The sequence below is a fragment of the Astyanax mexicanus genome, chromosome 1 (genome assembly GCF_023375975.1).
Source record: "Astyanax mexicanus isolate ESR-SI-001 chromosome 1, AstMex3_surface, whole genome shotgun sequence".
NCBI classification, from domain to species: domain Eukaryota; kingdom Metazoa; phylum Chordata; class Actinopteri; order Characiformes; family Acestrorhamphidae; genus Astyanax; species Astyanax mexicanus.
Genome location: NC_064408.1, coordinates 127,869,068 through 127,884,670, shown reverse-complemented (window position 1 = coordinate 127,884,670; position 15,603 = coordinate 127,869,068). Strand labels below are relative to the sequence as shown.

The following is a 15,603-nucleotide window of genomic DNA, read 5'->3' as shown; positions in this document are numbered from 1 at the left end:
GCTCTCTGAATTCTACTCATGAAGTGTGAAACAGCTTTAGGCTTATTAATGGTGTAAAATAGTGATTTCTGTCCACAGGTAACTTTATGCTCCTAGCATTGTGGCCTGTTGGGAGCTTTGGCTAAAAGCGCTGTATTATTTCATTTCACACCAGAGTTCCCCTTTAGAATAAAGAAGAGTCTGAGATCCAGCCAGCAAATTGTGGGGTGATGATCTCAGAGATCTAAGAGAGTAAATCAGAGGAGATCGACCAATCACTGCTTTAGAATCAGTGTTCATTTCGTTGAGGAATAATTTCCGTCATAGTCTTCGTCAACTAAGCTTTTTTTCAAGACAAAAACGAGACGATAACTAAATAAAAACAGTATTAAAAAAATAAAAACGAGACGAAACCGCTGCACGGTTAAATACAAAACCCGGGAATTAACCTGCCGTTACTTACGGAGCTAGATATTAACTCCACAGTGTTCAGCAGCAGGGAGAGAGAGAGGGGAGAGGCGATATATTTCTCCTTTGACGTCGCGAAAAAACACGTGTAAACCGTGTAAACCATGTGGAGCGACTCCATCTCCGGTAAAAACACCACTAATATGGCGTCATTTTACTGCCAAAAGTCGAGAGCGGAGTTTTTGAATACAAGAGTCTACTTCATTCAGCTCTCACGGATTTTATTTGCTCAGGTGTAAAATATAGGTGCGCTCTCACGGATTTTATTTGCTCAGGTGTAAAATATAGGTGCGCTCTCACGGATTTTATTTGCTCAGGTGTAAAATATAGGTGCGCTCTCACGGATTTTATTTGCTCAGGTGTAAAATATATGTGCGCTCTCACGGATTTTATTTGCTCAGGTGTAAAATATAGGTGCGCTCTCGCGGATTTTATTTGCTCAGGTGTAAAATATAGGTGCGCTCTCACGGATTTTATTTGCTCAGGTGTAAAATATAGGTGCGCTCTCGCGGATTTTATTTGCTCAGGTGTAAAATATAGGTGCGCTTTCACGGATTTTATTTGCTCAGGTGTAAAATATATGTGCGCTCTCACGGATTTTATTTGCTCAGGTGTGAAATATAGGTGCGCTCTCACGGATTTTATTTGCTCAGGTGTAAAATATATGTGCGCTCTCACAGATTTTATTTGCTCAGGTGTAAAATATAGGTGCGCTCTCACGGATTTTATTTGCTCAGGTGTAAAATATAGGTGCGCTCTCACAGATTTTATTTGCTCAGGTGTAAAATATAGGTGCGCTCTCGCGGATTTTATTTGCTCAGGTGTAAAATATAGGTGCGCTCTCACGGATTTTATTTGCTCAGGTGTAAAATATATGTGCGCTCTCACGGATTTTATTTGCTCAGGTGTAAAATATATGTGCGCTCTCACGGATTTTATTTGCTCTGGTGTAAAATATAGGTGCGCTCTCACGGATTTTATTTGCTCAGGTGTAAAATATAGGTGCGCTCTCACGGATTTACCATGCTCTCTCTCAGATTAACTCTCCTCTTGTAGGAATCTGCGCTCTCTCGGATATATCTTGCTCGTGTGGTATCTGGCTGTTCTTAATGTTTCGAGAGCGTCCGCGCTCGCTCAACTTCCCCCTGCGTGCTCGCGGAGCGTTCTCTGCTCGAGCGCCGAGCTTTTCACTGCAACAAAGCTGCCAAAAGTCTCAAGCCAATCAGACGTTGCAACAGCAGTTGACCAATTAAATTCCTAATACCGCTTGCTCAGCATTCTCATTGGTAGAAAAAAACGCGATGAAATCCCCCCGCCATCCTGCCCCCTGTAACTTCTAATATATGTATTCATATTACTTTATATGATGTTCTGTGGAATATATGTAAATATATTATGGCATTACGAATGTGAAACAGATTTAGAGACTACCTAACTAACATAGCCGATCTGCCGTGTCAGAATTAGGTTAGTTGCCTAGCTGACTTAGCCATTGTGGAAATGGATCTCTAACGCTAAGCTAGCTAGCTTAACTAGCAAGCCGTAGGCTAGATAGGCTAACCTGCCAGGTGTTAAGGAACGACGTTCTTTACCTCAGTTAAGTAGAAATTTTGGAGAGAGGACTAAGGTTAGTGTAAGAGCTAGCTAACATTAGAGAACCGAGGTTAGCAGAAATCTAGCTAAAGTTATCGGGAAAGAGAATTAATAAATTATTAATTAATTAATAAATTAATAAATTATTGGCTTAGGACAGGCTTTTCATTTTGAGTTGATTAATAATGTATAATGGAGACTGCTTAAAGTGTTCTTTCATTATTCTTTTTTGCTTCCTATATGCAATGCAGTGTGTTGTTTAACGTAATGCAACTTACATGCTATGTTGGCTCTCTTCTGCATCACAAGGGAACACAATTTAAAGAAAAAAGTGTAAAAATTAATTATATTTTTTGAGGTCCTAAAAAGTTCTTTAAAAGCATTACATTTGACTTTTAAAATAGCGCAAGAACCCCCTGCTGGTGGTGGTCTCATGTTATATCAAGACCTATGTCTGTGCAGCCTATACCAGGACATTTCAGGGTGCTTCATGCTTCCTTCTTCTGACAAGCTTTATGGAGATGTGGATTTATTTCTCCACTTGGTACCTGTCCGCGCTTCCAAACGTTCCAATTGATTTTGTATATTAATCAAATTAGAATATATTCATAATTTTCATAATAAATATTTCATTAGATCAGTTTTTATGTAATGAATCTTTATGATGAGTTTCACATTTTGAATTTAATCATGAAATAAATACATTTTTTAATTATGTTTTTATATGCTTCTGGCCTGGCCATAACTACATGTTTGTGTGTATGTGGTGAGCTTAATTAAAATAGCTATTTAAATGTTTTATACTTTAACAGACTGGATCAATAGATGACGTGACACGTCAACTGATTACTTTAATAAGTAGTCACATAACGGCCAGCAGCAGCAGCAGCAGCAGCAGCAGTAACAGAGCAGCAAGCAATGATCAGGTTATTTATGCTTAGGGAAGAAATATTTAGAAATCTGTAGTACCTGCACTGACTTTGCCATATTTCATTGTATCTGTATTTTTAAATATTCATTCATTTTGTCAGCCTGTATTTAAAGTAGAGATGGAAAGATTGATCAGCTAATCAATATCAATATTTCAATATTTTCACAATTTATCAGGTACGATTCAGAATTTAAGGTTTACAGGAGCACTGTGTGCCTCACTGTCAAATGAAAATGCAAAACCCTGCCCAACCATTAGATGTAACTCTGAATAACTCTATTCAGCTGTTCTTCATATGTTGCTACTCAGCTCTGTCAGTACAGAGTGTTTTTGCTGTTACTTCAGTTCATATTTGTGGAGCTAATGTGCCTTGTGGAGAAAAGGGAATAAAGAATTTAATCCCACCAACCAGAAATTACCACTCTCAGCAGTGCATCCTTTCAGCCCGTTCAGTCCATCTCTAATTTAAAGCATTATCTAAAAAATATTGTCTGTCATTTGATTGTTGGGTTTGGGGATGACATAAACCTAATTTGTTTTTAAGGTGTTTTAAGGGGCAAGAAAAGATTTTCTCCCTCCAAGGAGGTCAGTACCAGTGGCAAGACCGTATCACTGCAGTTTTACCTTGTTGACAAAACCATGGAACAAACACCTACATCATCTGCAGAATTGGTACTTCTCCAAGCGGGTATGAAGAGGCAAACAGTCAAGCTCCCAGAAAGTGCTGATCACTCTGAGGTAAAAAAAAATAAATTATACTACTGCTACTAATGTCATGATGAGCACAGAATTGCAGACACGTGCAGATACTGATAAAAATATATTAAGTTTATTATAAAAATAAACAGATGTAATCGTAGTCGATACAGAAAAATGGGTGATCACCAGTAAACAGAGCAATGAAGACAAAACCATACCATAAACGAGAGACAGTCCAGAGTTCATACACAAGAGATCCAATGTCAGAGGTAATCCAAGAGGCAGTAGTGAAAACACAGTCCAGGTAATACATAAGCAATCCAGTATCAGAGGCAAAGGCAATAATCGGCGTCGAGAAAACAAAAGCAAGGTCATACACAAGATAAACTGAGACAAGAGATAAAGTAACGCTTTGTAAAGAGGAGAACCTACAATACGCGGCGTGGGTGTTTGTGTGGCGTGCACCTTTATAGTGCCATTAATCAGTATTCGGGACTTCCTGGAGGAAGCAGGTGAGGTGTCACGTGATCAGGTGAGTGCGTGATGTCAGCGGGTGGTGCATTCTGGGTAGTGTAGTTGTTGACCTGAGAACCTCCGTTAGAGCTGGGTGTGGAAGGGACAGAGGAGCTAACAGTACCAGATGTGAGAGTACCTCCCACCAAGGGAGTCGGAACGGAGCCGGAACGGGGACGACCACAACGACGTCCACCCGACGGGCAGGGAGTACCGGCGGGAGGACCAGGCGTAGCCTCAGAGGTGCCGGGCAGGCGGGGGTTGCGAGACTGGGAACCCTGACGCACCGGAGCCGAAGAAGAGAGTGAGCGCTTGGGACGCCCACGGGGTCTAGGAGCAGGCTTACCAGGGTGACGGGCATGAAATTCAGCCAGTAGAGCAGGATCCAGCACGTCACCGGCGGCAACCCAGCAACGCTCCTCAGGGCCGTAACCCTCCCAGTCTATGAGGTACTGGAGCACACCGCCACGCCTGCGTGAATCCAGCACCTCTCGAACCGCATAGGTAGACGAATCCTCCCCCTAAACTGCCGCGGGCGGCACGTCATCAGGAACACCCTCAGCAAGCGGACCTGGGACAAGAGGCTTGAGCAGAGAGACATGGAACGAGTTATGCATTCTGTACTGAGCAGGCAACTCAATCTTATAAGTCACCTCGTTAACCTGAGACAAAACCTTAAATGGGCCATTATACTTAGGCAGCAGTTTCCTACAGGCCCCCTCAAACCTCAAGTCCCGGGTCGACAACCACACCCTGTCTCCGGGTTGGTATTGGGGGGTGGTACCACGGTTAGACCAGACGTGGAGTTAATTAGAGAATTTTGAGCTATCTCAGCCCAAATCAAATACTGTGACCATTCCGTAGCATGTTTAAAGCAGTATAGCCTTAAAAACTTTCCTAACTCCTGGTTTACTCTCTCACATTGACCGTTGCTAGTGGGGTGAAACCCAGAAGTGAGACTCACGTGTACACCTAAGTGTTCAAAGAACGATTTCCATACCCGGGAAGTAAATTGAGGACCTCTATCTGACAAAATGTCCTCGGGGACCCCAAAATGTCTGAAAATGTGTGTGTATATAGCTTGAGCTGTCTGAAGAGCAGTAGGAAGTGCAGGAAAAGGGATAAATTTAACTCCCCTAGAAAATCTGTCTACAACTGTAAGGATAGTAGTGTAACCTTCAGATTCGGGTAAATCTGTAACAAAGTCTACAGCAATATGTGACCATGGTCGTTCATGAACAGGCAGAGGACATAGTTTACCTACTGGAAGGGTTTTGGGTGTTTTGCATTGTGCGCAGACTGAACATGAAACTACGAAAGCTTGAATGTCAGCTCGCATGGTTTCCCACCAATACCGAGCTGAGATTAGTTGTAGCGTACGTGTAACACCAGGGTGACCAGAAGTAATGGCAGCATGTGCCCAGCCAATGAGTTGATCACAAAATTGTTCGGGTACATAAATCTTGTGAGGAGGGCAACCCTCCGGAGGTTGTGTGTTAGTTAGACTCTGCTGAATGAGATCATCTAGTTCCCATCTAATAGCTGCTACTCTAACAGTGGGTGGCAGAATGTGTTCGGGTTCGGAAGCGCGGCATGTGTCGTCTGGAGAACTAAAAACACGGGATAAGGCATCAGCCTTAGTATTACGATTACCTGGACGAAACGAGATAGAAAAATTGAAGCGAGAGAAAAACAATGACCAACGAGCTTGACGGGGGTTTAGGCGTTTAGCTGTACGGAGATATTCTAGGTTCTTGTGATCAGTTAGAACGGTGAATGGATGTGCAGCACCTTCCAGCCAGTGACGCCACTCCTCTAGAGCCAGTTTAACAGCCAGCAGCTCTCTATCCCCTATCCCATAATTACGCTCCGCTGGTGACATTTTCCGTGAGAAAAAGGCTATGGGATGTAGTTTAGGCGGTGAACCGCTGCGTTGGGAGAGAACTGCTCCTATGCCAGTATTAGAAGCATCGACTTCAACTACAAAGGGTAGGTCAGGATTAGGATGTTTGAGAATGGGAGCAAAGACGAAGGTGGCTTTTAACTTCTGGAAAGCTTGGTCAGCTTCAGGGGACCACTTAAGAATTTTGGTGGCATTCTTAGTGAGCGCTGTAAGTGGGGCAGCTATACTGCTAAAGTTTCGTATGAAATGCCTGTAAAAATTCGCGCACCCTAAGAAACGTTGGAGGTCTTTGATGGATTGGGGAACTGGCCAACTAGTTACGGCGTCTACCTTCGAGTCATCCATGAGAACTCCCTGGGAGCTGATGACATAGCCGAGAAATGCGACTCTCTGAAGGTGGAACTCGCATTTCTCGGCTTTAGCATAGAGATTGTTCTCCAATAGCCTTTGAAGAACCGAACGAACGTGCTGAACATGCGATTCAAGATCGGGGGAATAAATCAAAATGTCATCTATAAAAAGAGTGACGTGTTTCCCAATCATGTCCCTAAATATGTCATTCATAAATGACTGAAATACTGCGGGGATGTTAGCGAGACCATAGCTCCTAACCAAATACTCGTAGTGGCCATTGGTGGTAGTGAACGGTGTTTTCCACTCGTCCCCCTCCCTAATGCGGATCAAATTATACTCACTACGCAGATCGAGCTTGGTAAAGTAAGAAGCCTTACGAAGTTGCTCGAGAGCACAAGGAATGAGGGGCAAAGGGTAAGCAAACTTCTTAGTTATGGCATTCAAACCTCTATAATCAATACAGGGTTTCAGTCCCCCGTCCTTTTTCTTTACAAAGAAAAACCCCGAACCGACAGGGGACGGCCGAATGAAACCCTGAGCTAACGCTTCGGTAACATAATCGTTCATAGCCTTTTCCTCATCGAGAGTGAGGGGGTAGACTCTAGCTTTGGGTAGGGTGGCACCCTCCACTAGGTCAATAGCACAATCATAAGAGCGATGCGGAGGTAATTTAGTAGTGTTATCCTTGCTAAACACCTCTAAAAAATCTGAATATTCAGCGGGAATAACAACGGGATCAGAAACTTCAGGACTTTCTACAGAAGTTGACTGAATGATAAGACTATCCAAGGCTAAACAATGTTCATTACAGTGAGAAGACCAAACCGTGATATCCCCATCGCGCCAGGAGACAGTGGGATCGTGGGTTTTCAGCCATGGCATGCCCAGGATAACAGGATGCTCGGTGCAGGGAAGCACGAAAAGTGGAAGTTCCTCAAAATGAAGAGCGCTGGCTTGCAGGGTGATGGGTAGTGTCTGTAGAGTAACTGGTTTGGAGCGAACCGTCTTCCCGTCCACAGCATGGATGGATAAGGGACGCAGAAGTTCTCGGGTGGGTACGTTATGCTCCTTAACCAGGTCCAGACTGATGAAGTTCCCTTCCGACCCGGAATCTACAAGCGCTGAGACAGAGAGCATACCATCAGGCAAGACAATATTTACTGGTAATGTGTTTTGCTTACGTACCACGTTAGCGCGTTACCACGTTAGAACTCCACGCGCTGTCCCAGGGCTGGAGCTTTCACAGGTCGGGTCAGGAGACCACACTCAGCCTTGAAATGCCCGGCCTCCCCACAATAAAGGCATAAACGAAGCCGGATCCGGCGCTGTCGCTCCTCTGGAGTTAGCTGGGTTTTCTGGATGTCCATGGGCTCTGGGGCAGACAGCTCAGCTTTCTCTGGTGTGGGGGCGCGGGGCAGAGTCACAGGAGTGTGTTGAGCGCGAGGGCTGGTCTTGGGGCGGCGCGAGAGAAGTTGATCCAACCGGATAGATAGTGAGATGAGCTGGTCCAAAGTTAGCGAATCATCTCTGCAGGCTAACTCCCTCTGTATATCTGGGTTGAGTCCGCATCTGAATACGTTTATCAAAGCAGCGTTATTCCAACCACTACCAGCTGCGAGAGTGCGGAACTCCAAAGCGTAGGAAGCCACCGGCTTCTGACCTTGCTTCAGAGCTAGCAAAAGTTCTCCATTAGACTGTCCATAACGCGAATGATCAAAAACTGAGCGAAAAGTGGCCAAAAAGTCAGTGTAACTAGCCCCAGAAACTTCCTCCCAAATAGCTGTTGCCCACTCTAGTGCCTTACCAGAAAGCCGGGAGATAATAAAACCGATCTTAGCATTATCGGTTGTGGGCGGTGAATTACTGAAAAACACGGAGCATTGCAAAAGGAAACCGCTGCATTTTTCCGGATCCCCATCAAAAATCTCCGGTTTAGACACAGAAAAACCAGGCACAGAGGATTTAGAGTTGGGCATACTGGGGGCGGCAAAAGGGCTAGGGCTAGGCTCAGTTAAGCCTCTGAGGTGAGCTAGCAGCTCAGAAAGTTGTTGCTGCTGCGTGGTTTGCTGGCGGGCTAGCTCTGAAACAGCTTGGGTCACACCAGCGAGCGTTTGCTGGTGCTGACCGAGTAGCCTCCCCTGGTTGGCTAAACCAGATTTAATAGCCTCAGTATCCGCTATCTGATCTTGTACGGCCCCGTATTCTGTCATGATGAGCACAGAATTGCAGACACGTGCAGATACAGATAAAAATATATTAAGTTTATTATAAAAATAAACAGATGTAATCGTAGTCGATACAGAAAAATGGGTGATCACCAGTAAACAGAGCAATGAAGACAAAACCATACCATAAACGAGAGACAGTCCAGAGTTCATACACGAGAGATCCAATGTCAGAGGTAATCCAAGAGGCAGTAGTGAAAACACAGTCCAGGTAATACACAAGCAATCCAGTATCAGAGGCAAAGGCAATAATCGGCGTCGAGAAAACAAAAGCAAGGTCATACACAAGATAAACTGAGACAAGAGATATAGTAACGCTTTGTAATGAGGAGAACCTACAATACGCGGCGTGGGTGTTTGTGTGGAGTGCATCTTTATAGTGCCAGTAATCAGTATTCGGGACTTCCTGCAGGAAGCAGGTGAGGTGTCACGTGATCAGGTGAGTGCGTGATGTCAGCGGGTGGTGCATTCTGGGTAGTGTAGTTGTTGACCTGAGAACCTCCGTTAGAGCTTGGTGTGGAAGGGACAGAGGAGCTAACAGTACCAGATGTGACAACTAAAAAGGTCTCATATGAATGCAATTTTAAAATTTTAAATAAATGTTATTGCTTGTCATTATTGGAATGTCACCCTTATAAAAAAATTATGTTTTCTCTTTCATGCAGTTTTCAAAAGCTCTTACTCATCATTACCCCAAACTTTCCAAATTATCAGGAGGATGGCTTCTGCACAAGGCTCTTGGTAATGTAGACTTTAAACAGGTTAGAAGGTCAGGGGTTTCTTATTACTTTTTATTTCCAATCTTTTAATTATTCTTAATTGCTCCTCATAGGTGGATCTGGACAAAGAAAACTTACAGTCGTCCCCCCAGAAGCTGAGGGATATAATACTCAGTATTTAAGATCTGTGAGTGGAGGGGGTAAAACACTTTGTACATAGTTCCACTCCAGGAGGAACTAGACACATTGCCTCTTCCTGTTGATGCACATGAATTCCAGAAGATGCCAAAGGCAACTTGCCAAGCCTGCGGGTTGTCTATGCCTTTGCAAATTTTGGCTGTTCATGTTAAATCATGTTGCATTGGCAGGTCATCCACAGAGTACGACTCTCTCTACGATGATTGTTGTGTAAGAGCAATGCCTTTGTTCAATAAATAATATTTTTTTTGTTAATTATTTTAGACACAATGTTATTGTTTTGACAAATATTTACTTGTATTGTCTGTTCCTTTTAGTCTTCCCCTGATGTGTCTATTGTTGGGGAGTTCTCCTCTGTGAACTCTGTGGAAACCACTGGTACAAGTACATCCAGAAAGGTAAGAATAAATTCAGTAATGCTATTAATACTCTACTTACCACTGTGATCTATTTTTAATTATTTTTCTTTACTGTATGTTCATTTTAGCCTTCCTGTGATATGTCTGAATTATCTGGAGTGAACTCTTCTGTGGCAGCCAATAGTAACAGTACATCTATGTCTAAGGTAATGGCATTTATGCAATTCCTACAATTGGTCTTACTTAATAGATATTACACTCATTCTATTTTAAGTAGTACATTTCTTGTTTTTCACTGGAGGTAATATTGATATCTTCTATTCAGGGCTCATGTCCAGTGTGCCTCATGATTTTCCCATTGGATTATTTGGAAGTCCATGCTAGCTTGTGTGGTGAAAGGTGACAAATTAAAAATGTTTGTTTAATGTATAAATCTTTAAAAAAGAAAATCCCTTTAAGTATTTTTTTTATGTTTATATATTTGTAAGGAACTATCCAGTTCTTAATGTCTAAGTATAGCAATATTTGTTTGCCTCTGGTCCTGGAGGATCAGAATCATTACAGTTTGGTGGTTCACTAATTCTGGAAATTAAAAGCATGTGTTAAATCAGGTATGTTGCCAAACTGTGATTACACAGGCCTTTCAGGGTTCTAGTTGATGATTTAATAATTCTACAAATGTATAAAACAACAGGGTCAAGGACACAAATTTCAGTTCTTAAGATACAAATTTTTTATAATATATTTTCTACACAACACAGGGATGTGATAATTTAAATAAAGCTAACCAGTGGTTATCTATTATGTACGTAACAGGGTGGAGGACACACATCTTATCACTGAAGGGGAATCACAGTGTAACAGTGAAAGTGAGAGGTATATTTGTAATTTTTTAATCTGTACTACATAACATGATTATTTTTTTATGATTGGTAGATTGGTATGGTATTTGTGTGTGTGTGTGTGTGTGTGTGTGTGTGTGTGTGTTAGTCTTGAAGGTGTTCTTCAGGCCATTACAGCTGCAGTGTCCACAACAGATGGCTACTCATTTGACATCACAGTGTCCCGGCATAATATGTTGGAGAGAGTCCTTTCTCAATGGCAAAGACAAAAAAAGTCAAATCCAGCGAAACAACTGAAAGTTGTCTTTTTAGGTGAGGCTGGGATAGACACAGGGGCGCTCCGCAAAGAGCTTCTGTCAGGTGAGCAAAGGTTACATAGATGATTTAATGAATGTGTAATCATGTGTAATTATTCTCTGTATTCTTTGGTTGAAGGAATGATGGAAGGCATTGAAAAGCGCTTTTTCGAGGGTGACAGACATGGCAAGAGGCCGAAGTATTCAATCTCCGATTTAGACCACTTTAAGTATGTGTTGTACACTCATGCATACTGTATTATCATTGCTGTAAAAATGTATGTCCATCTTTAAAATTAGCAGTTGCCTTTTACATTGGGTGTCATGGTAAATGGGCCAATAAAATGCTCCATAATTGTTTGAAACCCAATTAAATTAATTACATTAACATTAATTTTTTCTTTTTTCAATTATAGTTTTGGAGACACATTTTTTATTTTATATATTCTACACAGCACTAGGATGTCATTGTTTAAATGTTCCTGGTCTTCTTCTTCTTTTTTATAGGACTATAGGAGAAATAATGGCTGTCAGCCTGGCGCAAGGTGGACCGGCTCCAAATTTTTTAGCGGTTTGGTGCTACAAGTTTCTGTGCAGTGGATCTTTGAAATTTGAAGACCTGGACAAAACTGCTCTGGGAGATGACCAACATATTGAGCTTATTTCCAAGGTAAGACCATCAGAGTGATTTTCTACAGACTATATGTATTTCGTTTTTAACCATTTTTTGAATCATCTTTATTTTATTTTTAGTAGGGGAAAAAATAGATTTAAATCGAAAATCGGATAAAAAAAAATGGAAGATTCAGTAGCAGTCTTGCAAAGCAATCCGTGTATTTTATCTATAATTGTCAATTTAAAGTCAGTATTTGAATTTAAAGTAACTGATTGACTATTTACTCCCCCCCCCACACACACACACACATTTTACACTACATCATTTTTTGTTGCATAGTTTCTGAATACTTGTTAAGGTTTTACATTTATTGCTTCTTTCAGGAAATATCTAGATTTCATTACTTTAGTGATTTTTGTGTTTTGCTTCAAAACAGTGCTGTTATTCTCCATGAAGCAACCCTGAAGCTGTTCCCAATACTGCAGCAGGTAAGGAATGGTTTGCAGCTGTATGGGCTTTCTGATCTAATGGCCAAATACCCTGATATCTGCCAGCCACTTTTCACCCCTGGGGTAGAAATGATTGTAAGTCCATGTTTTTTTTTATTCTAAATTGGCACATTTTACTCATTGAACCACTAAATGTTGGTACTGCCTGGTACCAACAGATGTGTTCAAATATTGTTTTTACTATTGGTTAACTCTTAACTTATATATTAATATAAGGTGTATATATAATTATATATATATATATATATTATATATAATATAAGGTATATTCAGGAAAAAGTCATGTAGAAAAACAAGTCTCTACATTTTTTGTTTTACTAATTCATCTGATTTATTGTGTCAGGCTGATGCAGACTTTGTCATGTCAGTTTGCCGGGCAGAGTTCAGCGAGGAGGGGTCAAATAAGGAACACCTGGAGGTGACCTTAATGAACCACCTGCAAGATTTACTTCAGGAACTGGAGCAAAGTCATTATTCTTTTTTAACCTGTATTTTGTAGGGGGAAATTAACCCTATTGTGTTCAGTTCATTAATTGGTCAACTAAGACAATGAATTGTGTTAATTAATTATCAGAGGTGGTAAAAAACACAGTCTTGTTTGAATCCCATGGGTCATAGGGTTGCATGAGGTCAGGGATCTCCCGTGTTTGTCACAAATATTAAGAAACACAAAAATAACACACAATTATTGACAGGATATTCATAACAAGGTAAATAAGGCATTAAATAAGTATAATGAAGAAGTATGTGGATAATAGGAACAAGGATTCACCTCAGAATAGCAATAAGGTTTACTAAGTTATTCTGTAGGAAGAGAGCAGAGCTGAAAACTGCACCTGAATGGAACATATGACCTAAACTAATATTAACAAGAATAAAACCAGAACTAGAAAAGGCAAAGTTCCTGAACCAACTTTAAGTTGGCTTGGAAAAGTACGCTAATATCGTTGAAAAGTTGTTAAGTGTTTTCTAGGCAGTTGCTATCTAAACTGGTTGCTAAGGTTTTCACAGACAGTTGCTAGTGTGGGTGGTGTGGTATGTGTGTGGGGTGTAGTGTGTGTGTGACGTAGTGTGGCATGTATGTGGGGTTTAAATGGTGGGGTATGTGGTGTGATATGTGGGTTATATAAATATATATATTTAAGGGTGTGATTGGAGATAACCACACCTTCACACTCTTATTCTTAATTGTTTTATACATTTATATATACAGTTATTATTTTTACTGTTCACTTAATAATTTAGCTTTACGATCTTTGCTCTATTTGTAACTGTGTCACAGTGACAAAAGGCTTTGGAGGTTGTTTGTACTTTTTCAGGAATCAGGAAGGTCAGAGTGTTTTCATCAACAGTGAGAGCTGTGAGGAGAACGTGACCCTGAGTGGCAGAGAAGCTTCACTGCTGTTCTGCTGTTCTGGGACCAGTGCATATGAACTAGGAGACAACAAGCTATCTGAGTGAAGTGCTGGGAACCTCTCCTCAGATAGTCAGCGCATGCCTGTTCTACACGGCGTAAAGTCGCACACAGACCAGAAGATCTTTCCATCCTCTCTTTTCCTCTGTTTCATCTTCTCACAGACTTTAGGACACTTAAGGACTGTCTGCTGTGTTCATGAAGGACACAGTGCTGAACAACACCATGATAAGAACCTGTTGCTCAGACAGGCTGGAGCTCATCACGTCATTAAAACTGGACAACAAGCTGTTAACTGGACTCTGGACAGAATCTATCAATATGATTACGTCAGCAATCACATGTCATTTGCATAAATGTATAACTGCTTGGATGAAGTCTGAAGGGTCCTCACTCCCTCAACTGCCTTTTTCTCTCTCTCTCTCTCTCTCTCTCTCTCTCTCTCTGGGTTGTGAATGTGTTGATCTATCGAGATTTTAGTACACTATGTGTCGACTCATTGATGTACTTTTACTGTTTTCTAATATATATTTATTAATTTTTGTTCCTTTTATATATATATCTGGAATGCTAAAACTATTTGGTACCACTTTAAAATATGACTACCTTTATGAAGGGTTTATAAATGGTTTACAATTAGTTTATTAATGGTTACTGACTAGGTTGTAAATGTCTTAAACATCATTGATAATCATTAATAACACATATATAGAAAGGGCTACAATGACCTGTTGTTTGCTGAATAGTGAACCCACAGCCATCTATAATGTTGCCCTTTCTACGCATGTGTTATAACTGATTATTAATGATTTGTATAGCATTTACAACCTTATTAGTGACCATTAATAAACTCATTGTAAACATGTTATAAACCCTTTATAAAGGTAGTCTTATTTTAAAGTGGTACCAACTATTTTTACAGGTAGGATATTTTTGAATATCGTGAACAATATTATACCCTGAAATATCGTACCATATCACCCACCCCTAATTATCACATCAAGGTTCTACTTTTTTTTTTGTTGCTGTTTTTAGCTAAAGAAAATTCACACTGGTCTCATTTTCTCATTATATATCTACTAGAGACAGATTATGTCTGTCCAGTAGCATTTATTTTACTTTAATTCTGCATATATGGAGATATTTGGAGTGCATTATTAGCGTAATGACATTCTGGATCATTGACTTCTGTTACAAATCTGATAAAATTCTTGTATTTTTAATATCTCAAGGTGTTCCCCATCATATTGTATGTAATAATAAAATTTAATTTTTCAATTTTGTCATATCTCAAAGAATATTATCGCTAAAATACCATGAATTATTGTGATATTATTGTAGGGCCATATCCCCCATCCCTAATATATATATAAATATATATATATATTACAATATAAAGTTAGTAAAGCTTTTATTTTTTATTATTTTACTTTATTCTTTTATTTTTTATTATTTTATGTTGCTTAGGGTTTTAGGGATAGGGTTTAGAGTGCTTACCCTAACACTTAAGATACATTATGAATTGCAGAACTGATTCTACCTCAGTCATTTAGTCCTCTGGTTAGTGGGTCAGTGGGTCAGTCTGTCAAGTTCTCTCATCTCTAACAAGTCCAAGACATACAAGACATACACTAAAGAAAATGCATTAATTGCTCAGATTTGTGTTGAAGGTTACTGAAGTGTTGGTTTAAATGAGGAAGTTTTAGGGGAAAATTAAAAGTTAAGTCAGTCTTTTTGCTTATTTGTTTCAAGTATTTTAATAAAATATATAATAGAATATTTATTGTTAAACCATATTAAAATAGTTAGCTAATGCCTTAATAAATACAGCAATACAACAGGACAATTTGTGTATAAAAATAGTGATTTTTGTTTTTGAAGACATAGCTTTACTAACTAAATATTGTAATAAATCTATGAGTAAAATAAAAAATATATATAATAAAATATATATAATAATAATAATAAAGTAAAATAAAATAATA

The 15,603-nt window shown here is 40.2% G+C and overlaps 1 protein-coding gene and 1 long non-coding RNA gene across 2 annotated transcripts in view; both read left to right on the top strand.

Annotated features, from left to right (window-relative positions):
• LOC111196385 (NACHT, LRR and PYD domains-containing protein 12) overlaps positions 1 to 15,603 on the top strand; it is a 411,983-nt gene that overhangs the window by 28,793 nt on the left and 367,587 nt on the right. The gene's annotated exons all lie outside the window — the stretch shown is intronic.
• LOC111188394 (uncharacterized) lies at positions 9,336 to 10,598 on the top strand. Its single transcript, XR_007428114.1, has 3 exons — positions 9,336 to 9,792; positions 9,900 to 9,980; positions 10,070 to 10,598. It is a non-coding gene; the product is annotated as an uncharacterized LOC111188394 (long non-coding RNA).